Raw genomic sequence first — 11170 nt, forward strand, 5'->3', positions numbered from 1 at the left:
CAGAATCTCTGGAGCCAAGCGCAGATGAGAGGCCCACAGAGGAGGGTAGGAAGGGCGGCAAGGCGGTGCACACTACAAGGAATGGCGGGAGGGAGCAGGAGGGGTGGCCTGCCTGCCAAGCAGAGCCCCTGAGTCTGGCTTGCAAAAGTGGAGGGGCCAGACAAAGTGTGTTCCGACAGCAAGCAGGATTTAGCATCTGGGAGGTCATAAGTTAGCAGCTCTGCTAGGAAAGCGGGAAGACTGGAGGACAAAGGGAGGGAGAGTTGCTGAGCCCTGGGATGACAGAGCTCAGTTTGGCGGGGAACAAAGGCGCTCGCCAGCGCCATCTCCCTTGCCCATCACCCAGCCAAAATCCCAAAGGGAACCAGTTCCTGCCAGGGAACTTGCTTCCTCCGCGCAAACACCCAACTCTGTGCTTCTGCAGAGCCACCCCTATGGCAGCGGGTCTGACTCCCTCCCACTGCCACAGGGCCCCTCCTGAAGTGGATCACCTAAGGAGAAGCGAGCTAAGCCAGCCCCTCCTGCCCCCTTGCGCCTTGCCTACCCACCTCAGCTAATAGGCCAGATCCCCAGCACCACAAGCCTGGCAGTATGCAAGTAGCCCAGATGGGCCACGCTACCCCACAGTGAATCCCGCCCCTAGGAGAGGGGAAGAGAAGGCACACATCAGTCTGACTGTGGCCCCAGCGTTGGGCTGGGGGCAGACATCAGGTCTGACTGCGGCCCTGCCCACCAACTCCAGTTATACACTACAGCACAGGAGAAGTGCCCTGCAGGTCCACACCACTCCAGGGACTATCCAAAATGACCAAACGGAAGAATTCCCCTCAAAAGAATCTCCAGGAAATAACAATGAACTGATCAAAAAAGATTTAAATAATATAACAGAAAGTTAATTTAGAATAATAGTCATAAAATTAATCGCTGGGCTTGAAAACGGGGTAGAGGACAGCAGAGAATCTCTTGCTAAAGAGATCAAGGGAATAAGGAATAGTCAAGAGGAGCTGAAAAACGCTATAAACGAGCTGCAAAATAAAATGGAAATGACCACGGCTCAGATTGAAGAGGCAGAGGAGAGAATAGGTGAACTAGAAGATAAAATTATGGAAAAAGAGGAAGCTGAGAAAAAGAGAGATAAAAAAATCCAGGAGTATTATGGGAAAATTAGAGAACTAAGTGATGCACTAAAAAGAAATAATATATGCATTATTGGTATTCCAGAGGAGGAAGAGAGAGGGAAATGTGCTGAAGGAGTACTTGAAGAAATAATAGCTGAGAACTTCCCTGCACTGGGGAAGGAAAAAGGCATTGAAATCCAAGAGACACAGAGAACTCCCTTCAGACGTAACTTGAATCGATCTTCTGCACGACATACCATAGTGAAACTGGCAAAATACAAGGATAAAGAGAAAATTCTGAAAGCATCAAGGGATAAACGTGCCCTAACATATAAAGGGAGACCTATAAGACTCATGACTGATCTGTCTTCTGAAACTTGGCAGGCCAGAAAGGATTGGCAGGAGATATTCAATGGGATGAACAGAAAAAATATGCAGCCAAGAATCCTTTATCCAGCAAGTCTGTCATTTAGAATAGAAGGAGAGATAAAGGTCTTCCCAAACAAACAAAAACTGAAGGAATTCGTCACCACTAAACGAGCCCTACAAGAGATCGTAAGGGGAATCCTGTGAGACAAAGTACCAGAGACATCGCTACAAGCATAAAACATACAGACATCACAATGACTCTAAACCCGTATCTTTCTATAATAACACTGCTTGTAAATGGACTAAATGCGCCAACCAAACGACATAGGGTATCAGAATGGATAAAAAAACAAGACCCATCTATTTCCTGTCTACAAGAGACTCATTTTAGACCTGAGGACACCTTCAGATTGAGAGCGAGGGGATGGAGAACTATTTATCATGCTACTGGAAGCCAAAAGAAAGCTGGAGTAGCCATACTTATATCAGACAAACTAGACTTTAAATTAAAGGCTGTAACAAGAGATGAAGAAGGGCACTATATACTCATTACAGGGTCTATCCATCAGGAAGAGCTAACAATTATAAATGTGTATGCGCCGAATACCGGAGTATTCCGAATACGGAATGGGAAAAGATATTTGCAAATGACATATCAGACAAAGGGCTAGTATCCAAAATCTATAAAGAGCTCACCAAACTCCACACCTGAAAAACAAATAACCCAGTGAAGAAATGGGCAGAAAACATCAATAGACACTTCTCTAAAGAAGACATCCGGATGGCCAACAGGCACATGAAAAGATGCTCAACGTCGCTCCTCATCAGGGAAATACAAATCAAAACCACATTCAGATATCACCTCACGCCATTCAGAGTTGCCAAAATGAACAAATCAGGAGACTATAGATGCTGGCGAGGATGTGGAGAAACGGGAACCCTCTCGCACTGTTGGTGGGAATGCAAATTGGTGCAGCCGCTCTGGAAAGCAGTGTGGAGGTTCCTCAGAAAATTAGAAATAGACCTACCCTATGACCCAGCAATAGCACTGCTAAGAATTTACCCAAGGGATACAGGAGTACTGATGCATAGGGGCGCTTGTACCCCAATGTTTATAGCAGCACTCTCAACAATAGCCAAATTATGGAAAGAGCCTAAATGTCAATCAACTGATGAATGGATAAAGAAATTGTGGTTTATATACACAATGGAGTACTACATGGTAATGAGAAAGAATGAAATATGGCCTTTTGTAGCAACGTGGATGGAACTGGAGAGTGTGATGCTAAGTGAAATAAGCCATACAGAGAAAGACAGATACCATATGGTTTCACTCTTATGTGCATCCTGAGAAACTTAACAGAAACCCATGGGGGAGGGGTAGGAAAAAAAAAGAGGTTAGAGTGGGAGTGACCCAAAGCATAAGAGACTCTTAAAAACTGAGAACAAACTGAGGGTTGATGGGGTGTGGGAGGGAGGGGAGGGTGGGTGATGGGTATTGAGGAGGGCACCTTTTGGGATGAGCACTGGGTGTTGTATGGAAACCAATTTGACAATAAATTTCATTTATTGAAAAAAATAATAATAATAAAAATAAATGTCAGAACCTATGGAAATCATTTAACCAGGTCTGGGACATGGGATATACTTGAATATATAGCTGGTGGTATTTTTACTTAAACAAATAAGGTCTGGTTTTCTTTTAAATCTATGTGCTTTGGGCAGAACTGATTTGGAAAGATGGCACAGGATGACTGGGAAATTATGTTAGCCTAAAACTTTTACAAGAGATATCTCTGCACTACAGGGTCCAATACCATATACTGGAACCACATGTGGCTATTTTAAATTAATTCTACTTAATTAGAATTTAATTTAATTTAAATATCAGTTGTTCAATTGCACTAACTACATGTCAATAGCCATATTTGGCTCAATGACAACATGTGGTTCATGGCTAATGTGATGGACAGTGAAAATAGAGGATATTTCCATTATCACAGAAAGGTCCACCAAATAGCTCAGCTTCAAATTTTGCACAGCTTGTGCAAACTTTGCAAGATAAAAGAATGCTCTTATTTGAGAATGATTTATAAGTATAGTAGCTAATGGCACTTATGCCTACATCGGGGAGGGTTGTCATGAATTGTCTGCCTTCTGATTCCTCACAGACTAAAATTTAAATGAAACAACTCTTGCAGAACTTTGATCTTGTTGAGTGTAACAAGAAGTGTTAGTCTACACGGCAGGATCATTAATGAGAGTATCACTTACAAGATCTCTATAGTCATTAAAAAACATTTACATTAAACTGAGTTTGCTAATTTCCATTGGGATTTTCCCTAATTATAGTAACACAGTCCTTCAGCTATAATTTGAATATAGTGACAATGCAGAGGCCAGCTTAAATCATTTTTCATTTATTTTGTAATATCATACTAATCCTTTTCCCATTTAATACTACCTACCATTAATTCTGAATCCTCCGGGCAACTTCCTATATGTAGTTTGCCATATTTATGCTATTTGCAGATGATCACACTGCTTCCATGTAAATGATCTTATCTCAGATTTAATTTCACCAAGAAAATATGGCTTTCCTACTTCATTTGCATTTACTCACAGCATCTTGAACAACTGATGTTCAATTGCTGCTATTGGTTACAGGATGGACTTACTAACAGACAGGTTCTGTGTCTGGCAATATTATAAACTACAGAAGTAATGCAAAAATTTGCTTTATGTTTAAGATGATAAGGCCAATCCTATCTCTATTCTTTCCTCTAATCTAATCTAGTTATAAGAGCTGTTCTATGTTATCATTATTTATTAATTGTACCAATTTATATTAAACAGCTGTGATGTACTATTAGTAGGACAATTATATTCAAACTACCAAAATCAGAACTTTTTCCTAAAAATCACTGGATACTAAAGTTCATTTGACTGCATTTTTCATTTTCTAGCAGATACTTTGGTGTAACAAAGGCAAGGGCACAGCACATAGTAGATGTTATCCTTGCCTTTGATCGGTAATAAGTCAAAGGCAAAAACTAATCTATAGCATAAATATCAAAAATTTACATGTTGCACATAAGGACAGAAAATTCAAATATAGGAAACTATGAAAAATAACTTTAAAAAACTAGATGAAGTAGAAAAAAATTAGATGTTCATTCACATAATGGTTTATTGTTTTGATGGATGGGGAGTAACCATGTACAATCCCAATGTACAAAATCTTACAAACAATGAATTGAACAACTTTATATGGTGCTCCCTTCAAACCCACAAAATCTGGATAAATATAGACTTAACATAGAAACTTGACCTATTAGGATATATAATAATTGCTTACATGGTATGATTTAACAACTATTAATCAGTGAGGCCAGGCTATGTTTTGCTACCCAATAACAATCCAATAATCTTAATGATTTATAACACATGTACATATCAGGGCCAGCCACTGCTTTGCCATACATCATCTTCATTCTAGGACCCAAGTTTATGGAGCAGCCTCTATCTGGAATATTGCTTGTCATGATGACAGAGAGAAGAGAAATATGGCAAATCTCACACTGGCTTCTAAAGATTCTATGCCACTTCTTCCCTCATTTCATTGTCAATATCAGCCATGTGCTCACTTCTAAGTTTAGTAGGACAGAGATGTATAAAACTCCCTCAAAGAAGGGCACACTGTGGAAAGAAAAGAAAATATTGCTTCCAGTACTGCAAACTACCACAGCTACCAAGTGGCCAATTCATTCCAAAATATGTATATACATCACTAGCTGTCCTGACTGATTGTTTTCATTTCATCATATTATCTTTAGATGATTTCCATTAAAATTTAAATATGTTGCTTTTCAGATTCTTAATCTGAAGAGAATTTATAGTTTTCCAGCTGTTCTGCAGCAGAACTTTCCAGTGCAGGTTTACCAGTAGTAAAATTGATATTTTAAATTGTTCCATGTCTATTTCCTCTTTCTTATATGGACCAGAACTTAAAAGGGAGATCAGAGTGACTGAGGATAGCCTTAGGCCCCAACATCTACCTGACCATTGAATTCATAGTGTCTTGGATCAGAGAATACCTTTCTTTGAAAAGGAAAAGCATCCAGAAGAGGATTTCACCTGCTTTATACCATTTAATCCTTATAAGAACCCTGTGCAGTAAGCATTATTATTGTCATTTAACACATAATGAAACTGAGACTCAGATAACTTAAGTCAATTGCTCAAAGCAAGGATTTAAACCTATGCCCTGTCAGCTATCTTACTTTGTTCATTCTCTTTAGTGCCAAAAGTGTAAGCATCATTTAAGACCCAAATCTGATACCATATTCTTATGAAAATATGCCTTATTGTCTATCTTCCAAGCTGAGTTAAGCACCATCCCTCCTGCTATTGTGTGATTATCTCCCCTACCAGGCTGTTAGTCTCCTTAGGGCAAGAAATTTATTTGTCTTTATATCTTCAGGGCTTACCGCAATGTTTGTCATCAGTCTCACCATTAATATTAATATTTATAAAAATCATAAATGACTGAACTGTGCAGGTAGCTTTAAGCTTAGTCAAAAAAAGAAAAGTATTCAAATCAATGTATTATATTAGGTATAGTACATATACAGTTGGATCTAGATAGCATTGAAAAACTGAAAGATAACTAGTAAGGATTCAATTGGCCTAAGTCTTAAATGTGGCTGAATCACTATATACTATTGTCATCTTAGTGCTTTAGTTTTCTCAGCTATTCAATAAGAGGATAGGATGGGATGATTTTTAAAGCCCCATCAGATCTGAAATTCTTTGGTTCTGGGAGGAAACTCCTCTTCATCACCAAAAGCAACCCTGTGGATCCCTTTCCTATATAAACTAATGTCAAGACCAACCAGTCAAATCAATCTTTCTAAAATACTTCTTCACTATGTTACTTGCTTGTTATAATATATTCATTAGGTTGGCCATTACATTTCATCCATTCGCTGGCCTATCAATTTAATGCTATCTCTCATTTCTCATGAGAACACAAATAGCAAAGTTGTATAAAACAGCAAGTCAAAAATTTGACTGAGAACATAAAATGAATGCAGGAATAAGGCAGAAAATAGATATCAAGGTGAGTTTTGGAGAGGTATAGAAATTAGGAAACAAGATGTCCATGGGGAGGGGAGATAAAAATTGAGCCAAGAGGGGTGCTTGGTGGCTCCATTGGTTAAGCGTCTGTCTCTTGATTTCGTCTCAGGTCATGATCTCACAGTTTGTGAGTTCAAGGCCATGTAGAGCTCCACGCTCTGACAGTGTGGAACCTGCTTGGAATTCTTGTCTCTCCTTCTCTCTCTGCCCCTCCCCTGCTTGATCTCTCTCTCTGTCTCTCAAAATAAATAAGTAAACTTAAAAAAAAATTGAAGGAAGACATGCCTTAAGCAGGAAATCTTAAGTATACTTCCTATTGAGATAGAAGTGTCATTCTAATGAACTAATCAATTCACCAAATGTTATAGTGTACATATTATATGCCAGGTACTTTCCTGGATATTAAAGACTCAAGGAGACAGAAAATAGAGGGAAAAAGAGAAAGTAAATAATTAAAATACAATATATGTGCTATAATGACAATACAAGCATAGGACTATAACACCAAAGAGAGGAGGCAATTAACTTTCTGAGGAAGCCAGAAAAGCTTTCATAGAATTTGTGACATGTGAGCCAAGTTTTCAAGAATTATTAGGAGCTTTTCAGGTGTGAAAAGTTCTTCCCAGAGAGGGAAAAACATAGGAAATGATACAAAGAGTGAAAGGCAATATGTTTTGATGAGAAACCAAAAGTTTTAAGGGCACTAGAGATTAAGATGGGTATTAAGAAGATGACACTGGAGAGGAGGCCACACGGTGAAATATTTCCTTTGCTAATCTGGTAACAATGAGAAATTTATAAGGAGGGAGTTCCACCCATAGGACCAGACAGTGGTCACTTTGCTCTAGGCCCCAGGTTTCAGAAAGCTTCCCTCTGACCTTTGTATAGTCATTCACTCCCTATGGTACAAGAAACCTGTGGGGCCAAGTGAATATTCCCACCTGGAGCCCTTCCCCCTGACTTTTCCCCACATTCTCACCCTTCCAATGCCCACAACCCCATTCTCTTCCATTCTAAACAATACTCCAGGTATTCTGAACCTTAAACCTACTTGCCCAAATCCCCACAAACCCACTTCCAGGGCCTGTACAGTTCTTTCTGCAGCTCCACGCTCTCACGCATAGACCACACTGTTGGTGTGTGCCCCTCTAGGCATAGGGAGAAGGCCAGGGGCCTCTGTTGGCAGAAGGAAGAGTTGTGAATAAAGCTCAGACATCCACGTGTGAAGCAGAACTAGGGTTTGAAGAGAAGCAGGAAGAGGGTAAAGGAGTCATAGGTCAGAGAAACAGTTTCTATCTGTACATTTACCCATGCAAATGTTAGGGGAAGGCTTATAGGCAATTCCCAACTTGTAACCATTTCACATAATTGTAATTACCATAAGGATAATTTGTCTCCTATATATGAAATATAAATATTTGCACTAAAATTAAAATCTGGTGTTTTTTCTAGTTCCCATGCTGACTTAGTTTAACTGCCTCCCCGCACTAACAAGAAAGTAGACCTTAAATTCTTTAAATATTTTTAAGAATGCTAGGCCTCCAATATGTTAAAAAGTCCACTCATCTTGAAGAGGCAGAGCCTTGGGTCTCCAGAAGATGCTTCATCATAACAGCACAAGCGAATGGATGTAGAGTGAACAAGTAATTTTCTACCTCCCTGACAGATTTTAATCTGGCTTCCTTCTAGAACTCTTGACCTAGAATTATTCTAGAATTCTTGACCTTGGCTCTGCTGCATTGAATTGACACCTTGTTGCAGCTGCCTCTTGACTCTGCTTTAATTTTTAATACTAGACTGATATACTGCAGATTCTCCTTATTTCCCACCATCTAACCCTATTATCCAACACAAACTCCACCCCCTTTTTCAGATTTTTCATTACTCTGAGGCCATTGGCGGCTGTTGGTGCCTCATCTCCCTAAACCTCTTAACATGGGACACATTCATCATTGCCAATAGCAAACATCCAGTAATATAAGCAAATAATTAAGTTTTTGCAAAATTCAATATCTTCAGCAACTTCTCCATAATGAAATACATTCCTTCCACTCGGTTTCAAAAGAGCAAAGAAAGCTTTTAATTTTCTCCTTAAATTTTTAGAGGAATAATTCTCACATTTGGAAGATGAGAACAGGGCATCTCTTTACAAGGCAGCAAATGCACAGCTTATAGTAACTGGAGAAAAGCAGTAGCTGGAGACTCACTGGGAAGAAACAGATGGGCTCTGTGAGAGTTTGATTTCCTTTAACATCCTCTGTGTAGTTGTCTCAACTGGCTTCAAAAAGTCAGTTGTTGGAAATGTAGTTTATGATTCAACTAAAAGTATTCACTGAAGCATATGCTCTTGGTTGTTAATAGTTATTTCAGAAAAAAAGATGTGTGTATTCATTCTTAAAATACTTTACATTTGATTGTGGTTGTAATTTTTGACTGCACAATCCATTCAATGGAAAAACAAGACAGATAGCAAAGATATCTGTGATTTTTATGGCTTCCTATTTATTCACCAGGCTCCTAATTTCTTTTCTGCCTACACAGTTACTGAGGGGAATTAAGGCTTCTGCTCAATCTGGCATGCAGGAATAACTTCTTCAAATAGGTTTTGCTTTGTGATACTGAAAATGCATCACTGGTGTAACTTTTTAATCAAAACTTATTTCCAAAGTCATTTTAAGGCACAAATTAAACCAGTCTAGATAATGGGACAATTTTAACATTAGATTGTCTTTCAGAGACCCAGTGAAATGAAATGGAACGCTGAATCTTAGCTCTTAAAACATCATTGGTTAAATGAAGGAGGATCCAACAATGGGGAGGTGAGCATAGTATTTCACAGCAGGGTGAGTCAGGGAATTCTGTCCTTAGAGTTTCCAATCCAATTTTAAAAAATCAATTTAAGTATATTCTATTCCAGAGACTTAGGAAACCTACTGATATTCATTAAAACTTCTTCCTAAAAAGAATAGGGTGAGTGTCTGGTTTAGTTCTTTAAATAAAAAACATGAACCTTTGAAGGAAAAGCCAAAAATTGACTTTTAGTTTTGAAATCAGCTTTATTGAGACCTGCTGAGTTGATTTTTACTTGCTAATGAGGTGTCAGACTTTAAAAGCTCCTAAGTAGTCAAAGTGAGTGCCTACATTTATCTCAATTCCAGGCACAGTCCCAGCTTCCCATTCTCTGTATTAAAGAGAAACACATCTTTCTAAGCTTAAAGCCCACAATGATAACAGCTCTGGCTTTGCCACAAGGCCAAAGTGCTGAGCAGACTATTAAGCAATAAGGGATAAACCCACCCTAAGGTGACGACTCTGAGTTCATACTGAATTCAATTAGGCCAGCTTCATTTTCATCATCAAATTATTTTGATGGGAGTCCTAGAGCTGCTAAGGGAAGAGCTAGCCTTCAATATAATTCACAGAGGAAATGTCCTTGTTTAGTAAGTCAAGGAATAAGTGGAGTTAGAAGGAACTTCTAGCGTAACATCTCATCTATTGCTTACCATCCCTACCACCTTATCTCAGTGAAATGGATTTCATTATTCCTAAATCATGCTTGACAAATTGATATCAAATCTTTCCTAGAGCATGTCATATGACAATTCGCTGTTGCAAGGGTATTCAGTAAGCTTGCATAAAATAGAGATGAAGGAATACCCCGTGGCCATTATTGTAATAGATGACTGACCTCCAAGAAGCTGAAGCATATTAATAACCAGCCCAGATGACTTATTTAGAAACCACTGGAATTTCCCTGTATGCTGGACACCTCACTGTATCCAAGAATTCATGCTCTTTATGAATTTATTGTGTATCTACTGAATGCATGTGAACATGGCCTTTTCTGTAACTTAATAAAGGACAAAGTAAATATAGCCCCCACTGGTAGCCAACATTAAGAAAAATGTGCAAAAACGTTTGTGATATATCAAAGAAAATAGTACTCTCAAATTCTCTGTGGAGTCAGGTGAAGTAATACAAATTAAAAAGGTCATATATACATATACCCATACAACCTGGCTAAATACACCTATACATATTCAATATTTACTATGTTCCAACTATTTTAGTATGAGTTATTGAATACAATATTTCTTATAATCCTCTCATCAACCTTGTAAGGTATTTACTTACATTACTTCACAAATGAAAAGGGTAAATGATTCACTGAAGGCCACATGGCTAGAAAGTGATAAAACTAGGATTGACCCTTTATCTTCTGATTTCAGATTTCATGCTTTTTCCCCTACATCTTATGAATTAAGTTAGGCTATTCTACCTAATTAAAATTAGTTATTTATGGGTCACCAATTTTCCAAGGATTTAGAAAAATATACTTAACAATAAAGCCTGTGATAATTGAAAATATATCCTTTATGATGATCTGGATCTTTTGGAGCTTAGTGTTACATTTGAAACATGGTTCATTCTGCCACAATCCTGTAAATGTAGGTATTACAGAATACTTAAACAAATGCATACAGGCTCAAGACATTCCGTAGTAATGTGACTGCATTTTTCTTTATTTTGAACAAAATCCAAAT

This window comes from Panthera onca, chromosome D1 (genome assembly GCF_046562875.1).
Source record: "Panthera onca isolate mPanOnc1 chromosome D1, mPanOnc1 haplotype 2, whole genome shotgun sequence".
Classification (NCBI taxonomy): domain Eukaryota; kingdom Metazoa; phylum Chordata; class Mammalia; order Carnivora; family Felidae; genus Panthera; species Panthera onca.